Genomic DNA, 16,833 nt, shown 5'->3' with positions numbered 1-16,833 from the left:
ATCTTTTAAAATAATTAAGGTAATTAATCAGAAAATTTATTTTATTTTTAAATATAGTAAATTAGGTTAAAAAAATATAAGTACTGACGTCAATTTTAAATGATTTCTTCCAAAAAAAAAATATAGAAATATAGAAATGCCGAGAAGAGATTGAAACAAATTTATAATTAATTGGTCAAAATATAATTTGCAAATATAACTTTTAACTATATTTAAATATAAATTAATATTAACGCGCGTTTAAGAAATTAAAATCCGGATAAATTAAGCTAAGAATAATAAAGACACTTTTAATTGTTTTAGAAATTTTTTTTATAAACACATTAAAATCAGAAAGAAAATTGACAAATGGTTTTTTATTTTTTATATTTTTTGATGCTTGGTACAAAATGGCTCTGGATGAAGGAACGAATAATTTTCCAAAATAAGAATTTTTTGATGTTTAGTTTTTTTTTGTGCAATAAATTAAATTCACTAAACGTGTCAAGTTGAAAGGAGAATTAAATGATCACTAATTTATTTAAGATAACATGGTTAATTTTTATGTCAGCGAAATTTTAGAAAAATAAGTTTTTTGGAGAATTTTAATTTTTAATATAGGGTGATAAAAATTTATAATGAACCTATTGATAATGGTCAACTTTCAACAAAGAAATTTTTATTAAAATATTTTAGTGCAATATTGCTCAAATTTTTAACATAAATTATTATAATTTAAAAGCATTCGATATTTATATTCATGCAATAGGTTGACTATTAAAATATCTATTCAAATATAAAATTTTTTAATTTGATTTTACTTAAAGAACATTATTTTTGTATCACCCTATTAAAAACCGTTTATTTTTCAAAAATTCTCAACTTTCTCTTTGTTTCTGGTGGATAATTTCTTTAGTTTTTATTCAAAAACAAATTGAAGAGCTTTGAAAATATAAAAGTTTTTTACAAGTAATGGTGAAAAGTGTTTTTTATTTATTTTCAAATTCTTTAACTTTGTTTATATGCTTTGAATTCAAATTTCTTTCTATTCTATTTAAAAAAAACCCTTGCTGCAAATATTCTTGCAATAAATCTTAACGTTTTGAATTAATTATGAATTTTTTGTCAATTAAAAGAAAAATAAAATAATAAAATGCGAAAAAAAGAGATGAAAAATGACGGGGGAACATTTTAAATTTATTCCCTTATCGATATTTGTTTATAAACAATGTTGCGCAACATTACAAAAACTTTACATACTAAAACATTTTTTTCGTAAAGCTTAAGAAATTAACTAAGAGATGGCAGAACGTTCAATCAACAAAAAAATTAAAAATGTGGTGAATAATTTTAGTTCTCTGACGTTTATATAGAGGCTGTGATTTTTGTGGTGAAAAAGTTTAAATTCTTGAAAAATAAAATTATTTTAATTAACTTCAAATTAAAAATGAAAAAAAAAACTGAAATTTATAGTTAGTATCTTGTGATTTTTTGTAAACTATTTCCTACAAATGTAAATGCATACCTAGGTCATGCTTTGATGTATGTATATATAAATAAAATGAAAACTGAAAACGTTCCTTTAATGCAGAGCATAATATGATTTATTTCTAACTTAAATAGAAAATTAAGTAAATTTATTTAAGCTACAGAACTAAAGTAGATATCTATTAATTACTGCTCTACAAATTATTTCACTGGAGCATCATTGAATTTTCATATTGATTTCAGTATTAAAAATGATCTTTGAATCTTCATCTTCATACTGTAATCAAGTTAAACATTACTAGAAATTCTAAATTTTTTGGCATTTTTCATATTTTAATTTTTTCATATATTTATAGGAAGTCTTAAGTTTATAACTTTACTTAAGATCAAACAAGGTTATTAATCCTATTAATTCCTTTGGTCCTTTTTAAATCTTCAACAATAGGTAGATACTATTTCATTGTGCACAAAAAAAACCTTCACGAAATTTTCTTCTTTTTTATCTAAAATCTTTTATTACTTGTTTGAAAAAAAACTTGGGTATGGAATTAACAATAGACATTCACAAGTTACAAAGGACATATTAGCAACAAATCAAAATTAACTTCTTTAATAGAAGAAAAAAAAAAGTGGTGGAATAATCACTTTGATTTCTATTGTCTGACAATGATTGTCTCTCCAGATGGGTCCCTAAAAATTCTAAAATTTATTTATAAAAAAGAAAGAACAAAATTTATTAACGTCATTTTACAGTATTTTATATAAGAAATCTTATATTTTGTAATATTTTTCTAAAGCTTTGTCAAAGAAAATATTGGTAACATACCAAAAACCCTAAAGTTATAACAAAAAATATCAAAATTTTCTCATGAATTTTGTTGATACGATCCGGTATTGTGTTAATATTTAGAAACTTTATAGTACAAAATGTTACAATTACACAAATTTCTGAAATTCTCGAAAACTGCTCTTTCCGAACATGTTAAACTATTTAAGATGCAATTTGTTTAAGATGTAATTTGCAACTATTTAACATGCAATTTGTTAAACTATTTAAGATTTAAATATTTAGTTTAATCTTCTATATAAAGCAATTAATTATCTATAAAAATAGAAGTGCCTAAATTTAAATTGTGTACTTACCTGTTATAGGCAGTGGATTTACAACTTACCTGTTAGGCAGTGGATGTCACAAATTTTAAAATAAATTCCAGTTTCTATTTTCCAATGCAGAAATTAAATTGTGGTGCACTTCGCTATTTATTTTTTTTCGCTTTATGAATTTCAAACATCAAATCTAAATTTCAGTTTCTGTTTGCTACTGCTGAAATTAAATCCTGGCACTGTTATAAAGAGCACTTGATTATTTATTTCCATTATTTTATGTATTTCAAACATGGTGTCCAATAACAATACAACCGAATGCAATAAAATTGTTACATAAGCCTAAAATGAATCAAAGAAAAAAATTAAAAGGATATTTTTTTTGTTGAAGAAGAAAATTCTTTTAATTTATCAGATCAAAAAAAAAATACAAAAGAATTGTAGAAAAATATGACTTTTTTTCTTCACTTTGTTGTTAGATTATTGTGCGTCTCTTTTAAAGTTTATGTTTTGTAATTTGAATAATAAAATACACAATATGCCCAAAACATTTTGATAAGAAAATGAAAAATTGTAATGAAAATAAATAACGCAATATTCCGTGTACAAAATATTTTGAATTTGGTCTTAAATTTAGGAATTATTGTTAGTCTTATGACAGTGGTACTTTACATTGAATCGCCACACCGTACATAATAGAAATTTAACACTCAAATTAAAATATTACTTATATTTTGAACAATAAGTCAAACCGATTGAGAGGATGAGTAATATGATGTAAATTCATAATAAGTTATTCTTATTGAGCGCAAGGTGCAGAAGTTGTTAAATTTGTTGAACAATAAAATTTCTTGATATTTTTAAATCAATTAATCTTTGTCACCTTCAACAAATCAAAAGTGATTTGACGTTTAAATTAGGAAGACGAATGAATATAGCTTTTGACCACTAAAGACCGTAGAGTGCAAGATAATGCAGATTTCTTAAGGCTTTTAATAATGAGTAATCAAAGGTTTTGTTAGTTGAATTAGAAAAATTATTTAAAGCAAAACTTCAAAATTTCATTAAGAAATTTTCAATATTAAAGAAGTTCCTTTAGAAAAGGTTACCAATTGCAAATTTCTTCATTTTCCTTTTTCATTACAGTTAATTTCCATTTTATTTTTTCTTCTTTCTCTCTGTTTATTCCATTAGGGGAAAATTCAATAAACTTTTTATTCAATCATTCTGTCATGAATTTTATTTTAACACGATATTTCAACTACAAAACCCTTACTACTCCAACATACAATCATCAAATTGAACATAGTTAAGAAATCGAATATAAAGAGTTAAGGTGAGGTGATAAAGAATAAAAAGAAAGAAAAAAAACTTTTAAAATAAATATTCAAAATGTTTAACGGTATTGACACGACTTTTTCACTTCAACTGCTTCTTCCAACATTTTTCATACCAGGTTATTATTTTTTTCTCTATCTTGGTAATTTATTTTCATTTTTCTCCATTTTCTTATTATACAAATCTCTTTTTATTCTTTTTTTATTTTTATTCAAACCGCGCTCTACCACCTTATTTTTCAACGTGTGAACTTTTTTTATTGGTAAATTGTAAAATCACTTCATTTTTTTTTTATTACGATGCTGCTATTTTTTATTTTATATCTATGGATTTGCACTTTTTGTGTTACGTTATAAATTTTCCATTTTTTTTTTGTTTCTCATTTTCTTCTCGATCAGTTTTCCCGATTTTCATTTTTCTCATTCTTTTATTTTTTCATTTTTATTTCCTATTCCTTTGTTTTTCTTTTTATTTAATAAACTAATTTTCTACATAATATAGAGGAACAACAAAAAAAAAGTAGCAACAAATAGCTTTATCCTAAATTGAAACTGAAATATAAAAGTGTTATAAAATTGATTTTTAATTTGTAATAATTCAGTCGGATTTGGAAATGTGGAATGAGAAGGGGTGACTTGGCGATTGGAAAGCTTATATGAAATTTTAGTAATGTTTAACAATAAGCATAACAACTTAAATGCACCTTATAATTAAAATTTAATAATTAACTTAAAATTTAATAATTGAGACAGTGTGCTTGAAGAGTTGAGCTAAATAAAATTTAAAGTTCTGACTAGTTGTTGTTCGGGGCTTACACATTGAATGATATTAAACATACTGTTTTGTATTATATAAAACATGTTTTGCATGATAACCGGCGTGTTGAATTTGTATTGCATGATATTAGACATATTGTATTGCATTATAATAAATTATGTTTTGAATGAGAGCACGCATGTGTTGCAGGATATTTTAATTCTATCAACAGGCCTGCAAATAAATTTAAATCTAAAATAAGTTTTAATAAATTATTAAAACATTATTGTATTCCCAATATTTTATAAAATTTTCCTATGATTTCCGGGTTGAAAATCAAAATTTTATTCATCATTATTTGATTTTGTGACAGAAAATATGTTAATGTAAAAATATTTGTTGTATACTTTTTTTATGCTACCATGCTACAAAAAAAGGTGCACGAGTGTATTCATTTTCTTCGACTTCCTTCCAGTTTTATTGTAAGTCTATAAAGCATAAAGTACAGAAATAAGGTAAAGAAGTATAATATAAACAAAAATTACTGAACAAGGAAGAAAAAAAAATAAAAGACAAAAATTGAAGTTTGAAGACAACGAAGACTTATTTTATACAAAAAGGAAGAAAACATCGGCAACAGAATCGAAAATGAAAAAAGATTAATGGAAGAACAAATATACGAATTGGTTAAATAAACATCGAAAAATATAAAATAAAATTTATGTTTACACAAAATATTAAATAAAAAAAACATAAGTAAATAAATAAAAAAATTGTAAAATAAGCATTGCTTAAAGGAACAAATCAAAAACAAGAAAAAAAATATGCCGGGGAAGGTGAAAATATCAAATCCAGAGAAAATTTTTAATATAATTCATGCAAAAAAGGTTTTTTCTACTTTATTTTTTCAAAATTATTTATTTGATAGGTAGGGGTAGGCATTTATTATAGAGAGTTGATATTGTTAGTATAAAGTATATAGATTTAAGAAAATAAGCTCCTCTAGATGAAAATGAGTTATGATGTTTATGAATGAATCTAAATCTATTGGAATGCAATCAAAATTTTCTTTCCTTTTTTTTTGAAGGAAAACTTTTTACAAATCAAGAAGAATAAAGTATAGCATGATAATTTTATTGAAAAATTATATTGAATATTAGTCTAAGAAGATGTTGTTTTATTTCGTGTATCAAATTTACTTGTTTTCACTTAAAAAAATTTCATTATAAGATATATTTTTTGTAAAGTTTAAAGATTTTATTAAAATATAGTTCAAGTACAAGAAATTTCAATGAATTTTCGAATTTCCATTTAAAGAATTATTAAGAACTGTACCAATAATATTCTTGCAGTTCATCAGCTTTACTGAACCTATCAGTATGTTTATTAAATTTCAGCATTTCTCTTTTGATAGTATGGAGCAACTAAGCGATTTGCTGCGTTTCATTTTTATAATTTGTAAAGGATGAAATTTTTTTCTAAAAATAGATCAAATTCGAGAAAGTAAAAATTGAACACAATTCAAATTTGTGTTGATGTTTTTATGCTAAAATCATTGATTTATGAAATCCTCAAATAACTTTTATTTAGAAAACGCTTTATCAAAATGTATTGATTTCTTGTATATTTTACATTAACCTCTCATACTACATAATATTTTTTACCAGTAGGAATCTTAATAATTTTGATTGCTTAAATTTTGTTTATTTATTGATCTATATAATGTTTTCAATATACGTACATACATACATATGTATATGAATAACAAGAAAAAGAAAATTTATTATTTCCGCTTATTAAGAAATTTTAACAATATTCAGCGAAAAAAGAAAAATCCTTTCAAGTATTTAAACTAGATTTTAGTCTAGAAAAAAAAATTGCAAAGAAAAGAAAAGGAAATATAAATTCTAGGATATTATAATATAAAAAAAAACAACAAAAAAATTGTTAAATAACAATTTTTTTTTTGTGTCCCGTCATGTGAAGTAGGTAATCGCTTCATTTTTTCAATATCTGCAAAAGCATTTTTCTTTTGTGTGTACGATTATGTATGTATGTACATAGATATAAGGAAATTCAAATAGGAAAAAACAAATTGTCGAATCAAATTTATGAATTATTGAAATAACAAGCGAAAATTTTTGATAACAAAAAAAAAAAAAAATAAGAGACTAATAGAAAAAAAATCCTTTTTTGATTGAAAACAGACTGTTGATGAGCTTTAATTTAATTTAAATATAATAAATATACATTTATACATACATGAACTCTAATTTATATGAAGATGTAAACATTATGTAAGTAGATATGTGTTTTGCACCCTGTTTATTATAAGATTATTTTGAAGCAAGAAGAGATACATATAAATTAGTTGATTTTTTAATGTAAGTATAGGACGATCTTCTTTTGTAAGAATTCATAAGAGTATCGGCATAGATTCAATTAGAATTTAGAGCAATAGTATGGGATACTATTATTTTTAAATATAGATACTTATATGCAACAAATTCATTTTGTATACTGTCATAAATATTTTCATTTAGCAATTAATAATAAGAATTAACCGCTATATTTAGTACTAGGAATACTACAAAAAAATGAATTAAGCTGGTAGAAATTTAAAAAAAAAAAAAACTCATACATACTTACATATATAACTTAACAAATATTTGCGTTTCCTTTTGTAAAATTGATATTTATGCACGAAACCATAGCCATATTACTAAAAATTTAATTTATCTGGTGTTTCTGTACTTGTTGTTATTATACATTTTTCAGTATTGAAGTGGATAATTTATTGATTGCCCAATTATAAAAGTAGCGATCCAATATATGGTTCTTGCTTTTTTCATTTTCAAGTTATTGTTGAACAGACGGGCAGACGTCTAAAACAACATAGAATTTTACACTGAGCAACAATTAATATACAAATATGACAAATACATATTATATATATGTTCCTTCTGCAGATGCTTTCTTTGCGTTATTACAAACTCCATGCCAGCGTTAATACGCCATTCACTAATGAGTGTAGAATATAAAAACCAAAAAATTTGGTACAAATGAACGTAAATTATATAATTTTGTTAACCTTATTTTTGATGAAATTATAAGCATTCGTTAGAAAAATTCAACTCGATCCAAAATAGTTCGACTTTACAAAAAAATTTTTGTTTATGTATTTACAAAAAAATTTTTCTCGTTGTCATTCTCTTGAAATTGACTAATATCGCTTTTGAATTTCACACAAAATATAATTTTATGATTGCCCTGTTGAAAAAAAAAAATTTTTATTTAAAAATATAGAAAAATATGAATAACATAAATTTTTGAGGACGAAACTTAAAAATTGCAAATAATTTTTAAATAAAATAATAATAACAATAAAAAAAAAGAAAGAAAATCATAAAATAAAGACTTTAGTGCCTGTCTTCCTGCCCTTACTCTTCCTGTTTTTATATCCTTAGTTTCCATTCTTTTATATTACATTATTTTTTCCTTTTAAATTTCCGATTTTTATAAAAACATTTTTCTCTTCTTTTTCTTTCCCGTTTTTCATTCTATTATTTTTATGCTGACTTTTGATTCGTTACTTAATATTTACGATTAAATTCGGTTGTATACCGTTCGATTATATCCCGTTTATTGAAAAATTACTGTGTCTTTTTTTCTTTAATATTTTTTGTAAATTTATTTTTATATTTTTTTATTTCTATTTTTAGAGCTGAATAAAAAAAATAATTTTGTATAAAAAATTTATTACACGTTTCGATTATAAGGAAGTGTCAAGGAAATTTCAGTGTCGTGTTTTTAATTTTTAATTTTTAGTTTTTAATTAAAATACTGGTTGATAGCACGTTTGTCGAAACACCTATGAACTATGGGTTCTACTAAAATTTTGATCACCTTTAGTCTACGTAATTAAATTACTAATATTTCTATATATGCATACTTAGCTTAGAAAATATTCTAGATCTAATTTATTAATTACTAAAAAGAATTAAATTAAAAATTCTAAATTTCCATATTTTAGACTATTTATATTTATAAATTATTTATAAGAAGGAAATAAATAGTTCAATTTCAAGTAGTTCAATTTCATAAAATAGTACTGAAATCAATTAAAATAACTTTTTTTCTACTATAATTTGTTACCTGAAAGTTATAATACAACATTGGTACTATAAAAAGGTGCTCAATTACTGCCATTGCTTCTATGTACTGAAATTAATTTCAATATATTACTTACTATGTGGGTATAGCTATTAAGATGTAGATTCTACCAAAGCAATTAGTTTCATTATCCTAATCGCAATGTATTCTTATTAAGAAGTAGATTTCCTTCAGGCAATGTTCCAATTTAAAAAATTATAAAAAGAACATCATGTTCATATTGCTTTTAATAAGATTTGAAACGTTCAAGTATTCAAAATTTTCCTAGTTCTCGGAAAATTTTTCTTCCAGAAATTCAGAGAAACAGCACGTTTCCTTTTCAAATTCCTTGCAAATACCACATTTCATGTTACAATAATCCTTATAGATGACAAGAAAACCAATAACTTTTTTCATAACTCAAAATTAACTGCAAAATTGATATAAAAGGTTCTGGTTGAATGATTTGTAAACAAAATAACAACGTTGTAATATAAAAAAAACAGCTAAAAAAAAAAGCAAAACAAAAATTATTAAAGTAAAAAAAGTAATAAATGCCAAAATAAAATTTGATAAAATATTTTTTATATTATGTTTTTTTGAAATTTGTGATTATCGACAAAGAAAATTATTAGTGCCGATTTATTTTTACTTTTTTATAGATTATGTTACTGCAAAAAATAAAAACAGAAAAGCATGTTATAAAATTTTCATCGTAAATATTATAAAAATTGAAGTGAAATGGAACGAATTCGTTAATCAGTACGATGAAAAAAAAAGTTATTCACCTACATTTATAAATTTTATTAAAAAACATAATTTTCAATTCCATTTTTTTTTTCAAAAAAATAAAATATGTATAAGAGTATGTATATAAGTACATACGTACATAAAATTTAAAAAATATTATCAATTATAATTTGAATTTTAAGTAAATGTAAATTTTTTTTTTTCCAAATTTTATTAAAAATTATTAAAAAATTTTATAATTTAATTATGAGAATCACTTCAATTGAAAATTTTGTTATATTGATTTAATATTAAGTACATACATACATATCAGTTTTATAGGTGTAGATAATTTAATCATAAATACCTTATTTAGTTTTATTCACGGTAATAAAGTGAAGTACATAAAGAAAAATAATAAAAGTTTTCTCTTAGACAAAATAGGCGATTTTGTGCACCCGTAGGAGTCGGTAAAATAACAATTACATAGAGATATATAGATAGGTAGGGGCCAACCTATATTGAATCAAGTATTCAAAAGTACAATTACTACGAGATAATAATGCTTGCTGTGAAGAAAAATACTGATAAATTGTGAAACCTACCTACAAACTTACTCATAAAAGCGTAAGCACGATCTACAATCAATAATAACCATACAATCTAGCCATGTTCATCAATGTGAGGGATATGAATCTCATTGGAATAATGTAAGTACTAAAGGGGGGCCTTTAATGAAGAAGTTAGTACAATATATCCGTGTATGTCAGTTCATCTTTACTTCAACCATGTATATCTTTACTTCAATCTGGACATTTTAGTGGGCAGGAATACTAATAAACATATGTATGTAGGTATCTAAAGTACGACACAAGCACACTTGTTCAATTAGAATTAATATGTGAGGTGTGTACTTTCTTGTAAAAGTTTGCATGTACTATACGAATACACATATGTACATATACATATATTGTTATAAAATCATTATATAATAAATGTTTAATCAATTTATTTTAAAAGATTGACTTATATACATACTTACATATTCGAATATATGACATAAAATTTCTTCCATTTCTGTTGTACATTTTAAATTGTTGAAAAAAAGGGCGGCAATGATGAAAACTTACTTCATTGTTTGAACTCATTCCAGTCATTAGTGTTTCTTCCTTATGTTCATTCCTCGAATTAAAATTGTAAGTTTCCTATTTATATTTAACTGCTTGGAAATGATACATTTTCCTTCATTTATCAACGAAAAAATATAAAATAAAAAAAATTACAAACCAACTTTATTTTATAAAATAAATTTCACAAATATCAAACGCAAAAGTACGGTTACTTTTACTCAAAATGTAAAAAAAAAAGAAAAACCAAAAAAAAAAGAGAAGTAAATGTCATCACAAAATGTCACTATTATACTTACTGAAAGCTGTTACTACTTTAGACGATCATTTCTATCCAACTATAGGTACTTACATAGGGTAGCATTTTCCAAACTATACGAACATAGGGTAGAGCTGACAAACAACAAAAAAAAAATTAAATATTGTATAAAGAAGAACATCCAAAAGACATTAAATTGACATTATCATTAATGCTTTTCTATTATTTGAAAATATCAGTTTTCGTCTTTGTTTTTCTCTTCTTCAGCTCCTTTTAAGGATAAACAGAATTCGTTACAATAAATTTGGTGCTTAATATATAAAAAGAATATAGGGGCCAAAAATATTAAAAGGGATGAAAATATTTTCTTTCACTCTCTGTGTATATCTTTAAATTACTGTTTATAAGTTTTTATCCCTCTTTTCAAAATAAAACTTTAACTTTAAAATGAATTTTTTCGTTTTCAGTTTTGCTACATTTTTTATTAAAGTGCTTTATCTTTGTTTTTTTTTAATTTATAGTGTTGAAATACGCGACAAAGCATAAATGAAAAGGGATACCATCACGCTTTCATCACTATTATGTTTCAACTTTGTGCAAAAGAAAGAAAAAAACCGAAACAAAAGTAACGAAATGAAAAAGGATTTTACTTCAACCCTTAATAAATCTTATACTACTGACAGACATGTAATGTCGATATTATGATATTCTCTATTATCTAGTTTATATGGCAATTTGAGTGCTTGACTTGAAATCATCTCAAGACTCAGGCTGCGTTTTGGCTATATCAGTTTCAGAACCATAAAATGAAGTCTAGCTATTGCTACTCTACCATTTAAAGTAAACAAAAGCGAAAATTTTTGATTTAAGTGAAAACGGCATCAAATCAAGCTATTTTTATATGGCCATAAAATAGGTATACGTGAATGCGTTTGGAATTTCCATATAAAGGGTTTATATTTCATTATGTAATTTACTATTATTGCGTTTATATGAACTTTAAGCGGATTTCGAGCTTATATAAACGCTACTTTACTTCAAATTTTCAAGTCAATACAATATGATAAAATATTAGCTTCTCTTGAAAATCAATTGCATATACTTTGTAGTTTTAGCTTGGCAGCTAATGTCAAACTCAATTCAAAATTATATAAGTAAACATATAAAATTCGAAATAAATTATAAAATTCGAAATATAAACGAAGTAAATAGCAAATATATTAGTCAGAGTATTCTGGTGACAAATATATAAACAATTTTTTCAATTTGAAGTTTTCAAGATTGAATTATTTGATGTATTTAATGTAAAAAAAAAACAATAGAGAAACATTTGTAGTAATTCGATTTTCAAAATTTTTTCTTTTTTAAAAGCTTATGACAAGAAAATTTAAATACTACTTTTGTATCTGTCACAGATTTTAATTCGAAATATTGAGAGTACATATTTTAAGATTGATATTACAATGTCAATATTACATGTCTTTCAGTAATATTAAATTGCATATAATTGTTAAAAATCATTGTAAACTTTTTTTTTATAAAAATTAATGTTATAAGAAAAAAAACATAAAAACTTCATGATTACATTCGAAGTTAAAAATATTTAAAATTGAATTAATCTACTTTAAACTTATAGTTTTTATTTTGATTGTTTATGAAGGACATTAAATTGAAAAATTTCCGCATTTATAGGTACATAATTGTAATTTTAAAACAAAAAATGTAATCTGAACAAGTAAAAACGTTTCAGTCGGTATAAACCGATTGAATTATACCCTGCACCTTTCGTTATTGTGTAGCAATTACTTGAACCTCTAAAATCATTCTATAGAAACTTCACGGACATGTCTGACCTATAATTGGACATCCGACTGCCAAGTTTCATGAATTTGACTTTATTGTTTTTCCAAATATTTAAAATAAGCTTTTGGAGTTGTATGGCAAGTACCCGAAACTGTCAAGCAATTTCACTAAAACTTCACAAATATATCTGATCTATTATCGGACACACAACTGCAAAGTTTCATGAATCTGACTTTATTATTTTTCCAAATATGTAAAATAAGCTTTTGGAGTTTTATGGCAAGTACCTGAACCTGTCAAGCAATTCCATCAAAACTTCACAAATATATCTGATCTATAATCGGACACACAACTGCCAAGATTCATGAATCTGACTTTATTATTTTTCCAAATATTTAAAATTAGCTTCTGGAGTTGTATGGCAGGTACCCGAACCTGTCAAGCGATTCCTCTAAAACTTCAGAAATATATTTGACCTATAATTGGACACATGACTGCCAAGTTTCATGAATCTGACTTTATTATTTTGCCGAATATAAAAAATTTGCTGTTGAAGTTGTATGGCAGCCACCCGAACCGGTGCAGCTATCCCATTATAATTTTTAGAGCATGTGTAGAATATAATTGGAATATAATTGGATATAATGTATACAAAATTTTATATTTATACCTTTATTAGTTTTTGAAATATTTAAAATAAACTCTTTGAGTTGTATGGCAGCTACCCGAACCCGTTGTCCGAATTAGTCCAATAACAATAGGGTTCGTCCTTGGCACAAAAGAAAAAACTTGTGAAAGTTTGGTGTCGATTGCATTATTCGTTTTTGAGTTATCGTGCGATCGGACGGACGGACGGACGGACGGACGGACAGACGGACATGTCTAAATCGACGCAGAATTTTACGCTGAGCAAGAATATATATATATGTCCATACCGCAGATGACTCCTTCAAGTAGTTACAAACTCCATACCAAAGTTAATATACCCTTCACGAAGTGCAGGGTATAAAAAGACGCAATTCGAAAAGAAATTTTTAATCGCGTGTCTTTGTCTTTGTAGAAACACTCACGCAAAAAAATTAATTGAAAACTACTTTTATACGAGAAAAAAGTGTTTTCTTTCACGATTAATAAAAATTAATGTTCAATTTTTTGACAACATATATTTTTTACATACATAATTTCAGAGATTGCCAAAAATAAATCATTCCATAATCAAGTTATTAAAAAAATAACTCATAATTTTTTTTAAAATTTAACAAAGTTTTTTTTTTCAGTTCTTTTCTGGTGCAGAACCCTGAACCATTATTCTTTTTTGAAAACTGCAAGATGCCGACGAAATTTTTAAGTTCAAGACTTATGTCTTCATGTAGTTAATTTATGTTCAAGGCTCATGAATCATGCTTCAATTAAAAAATTTATATTGGCGAAGATTACACCGTCAGTGTTCGCGTCAATTTCTATTAAAAGCCCCTGTATTTTGTTGTTGTAACAGAAAAGTTTGAGGAATACTTTTAAAATTTCATTAGTTTGTTTCGATTCCATTGTTCCATGTTCTATTTACATTTCAAATTAAAACGCCAAATTCATTTATCAACGTCTTTTAGTTAATATAAAATTGAATGTAAAGTTAAAAGGTTTCAAAACTTATCAGATCAATATTTTATAAAGCTTCAATTTACTATTTAATCAAGAAAGAAATTTCGATTTTGATATTTGAAAAATGTAATATCAATTAATGAGGGATTAATTGGAGAATGCAGCATTGGAAACTGAATGAAATCATATTCACTTTCTAAATGGTATACATGTATGTATATGTTTGTATGTATATAAATGAACTTACTAAATATTTTTGTATGTTCATTTATGTGCGAAAATTAAGTCAAGCTTATTTTTTAGGCGCGTACAAATCAACAAATTGATATGATTACGAAGCAAGTTTAAAAGTTGTTATAAAATGGATATATGTAAGAGTATTCAATTTTGTTTTTCAGCCATACTCATGTTACAAAATATAGGGCGAATTTTTAATAAAACTTGTGAACTCTTGGATATTTAAAGTTTTGATGAACTGAGATACATATATGTATGTAGTTTTAAACGTGATGATAAAAATTAAGATTATGATGAAATTGTGTACGTGTTTATAATTAGGATCAAATTTTTGGGGTAAGTACATTAAGTATAGAAATTTTCGAAAATAATGAAATTTTTATAGTTAAGCTATTTTTTTGAAATATTCTTTAAGGCGCCAGTTTAAGTATACTTATGCACTTAAATAATTCAGTCATAAAATTTTGTGATTTTACATCTATAAAGCATACTATTTGTCATACCATGTGTATTATATACTTTACATATTAGAAAATATCACCATCAGAATCGAGTAATAAGAGGAGATTGCTCTTGTTTTTCAAATTCTGCAATGATTCATTCAATACAATTATTGCATCAGACATTGCCATTCACATTTATCAAGTTTTCATTGAGGTAGTAAAAATTTAAAGAATTAAAATATAATTTTAAAGCATTTAATGGCTGAAATCATTCTTAAAATGTTAAAATGCTTAATTTGTTTTGAAATATTTATTTCAAATACAGGATTTATAAGCATCAAAAATATAGAAAAGTGTAACAAGAGAAAACACCCTAGAAAACCATCACAATATTTACTATGTCTAATAAATATACACTTTATTTGTACATCTTAAATTTAACGAAAAAAAAAAATGTAATTTTTTAACATGCTGCTTATCACACATAACTTTTGTTAACAATTTTACAATTTTAAAATTGTTGCATATACGACTGACATAAAATATTTTCTAATTCTCATGTTATCCTTATATTAACTGCTATACATTTATATTTTATAATATTGTAGTTATACCTTTTATTTTTTACTTGTTACATTACTATCCTTTACGTTCCTGTGTATATAATATTTTTTATACTATAGTTTTTGCCTTGTGCCTTTGTTATTTTTTTTTTCGTGGTTTATATTTACTGTCTGTTGTGTGGTAATTCACTTTATTTATATCAAATAGTATAAATATTGTAAAGAATGTAGATATTATGCATTTTCATTATATATTTTGTATGTGTTGTATGTATGTAAGTACATAATATGTAGTTTATTGCATGTTTTGTACGTATTACAAAATGTAGGTACCTATAGTATCAAATACAAATACATAATATGTCCTTTTTAAGTGCTGAAAATTTATAATATGTCACATTAAATTTTGCGTTTGATGTCACAAAATTTTATTATACTTTATAATTTTTCTCTTCTTTGGACTAACATCCAAAAAGTACTTTAGATGTAAGGTCCATTTATTTTTTATTCAGATGAGATAGGCAAAGAAGTAAAGAATATTTTTAGTAGGCAGCTTCATGTTCTTGAATTTTTCATAATTTTGAAGCATAAGTACTGGATACCTGAAAATTAAATTGGAATATTTTGTAATATTAGACTTTATTGAATTAATCATTTTTTAAATTTCTATTGTTAAAAAAATAGGTACTATTTCTATTAAAGTTTTGGTAACTTTATGCAATAGAAACTTTGCAAATTTTTTTGATTAATTATTTAAAAGGAAATATGTACGACATTATACGTTCATTGAAAAAATGCTTAATTTTGCGGCGATGGGTATACAAATTTCATAAACATTTTCGGCAAATTTGATATACATATGTATGAATAGTGTGCAGGACTCTGTCTACTTTATTTCAAAATCAAACCAATGGAGAACTTAATTTTTTTAATTTATATATGAAATTAACATTAGGATATTTGATTTTATGTTTCAATTTAGTAATAAATTTTAGTTTTAGCTTTAACGGCATTCGTATATCTAGCTGGAACTTTGCATTTTGTAATATGGATGATTTCTGTTAAATATTTATTCACAAAATACTATTATTATACAAAATGGGAGTTATTAAATTTAGGTAATTCGACATTTTGAGTATAGTTGACTGGTTTACATTTATTTTACAAGCATAGATACAATATAATGGAAAATTTGTATATTTTGTCCTATAAAAGTAAATTACTTGAATCCTTGAATATGGTTATGGTATTTTATT

This window comes from Condylostylus longicornis, unplaced genomic scaffold (assembly GCF_029603195.1).
Source record: "Condylostylus longicornis isolate FDR11 unplaced genomic scaffold, ASM2960319v2 ptg000107l, whole genome shotgun sequence".
NCBI classification, from domain to species: domain Eukaryota; kingdom Metazoa; phylum Arthropoda; class Insecta; order Diptera; family Dolichopodidae; genus Condylostylus; species Condylostylus longicornis.
The sequence above is the reverse complement of the archived record's forward strand: the minus strand, read 5'-3'. Positions refer to the sequence as shown.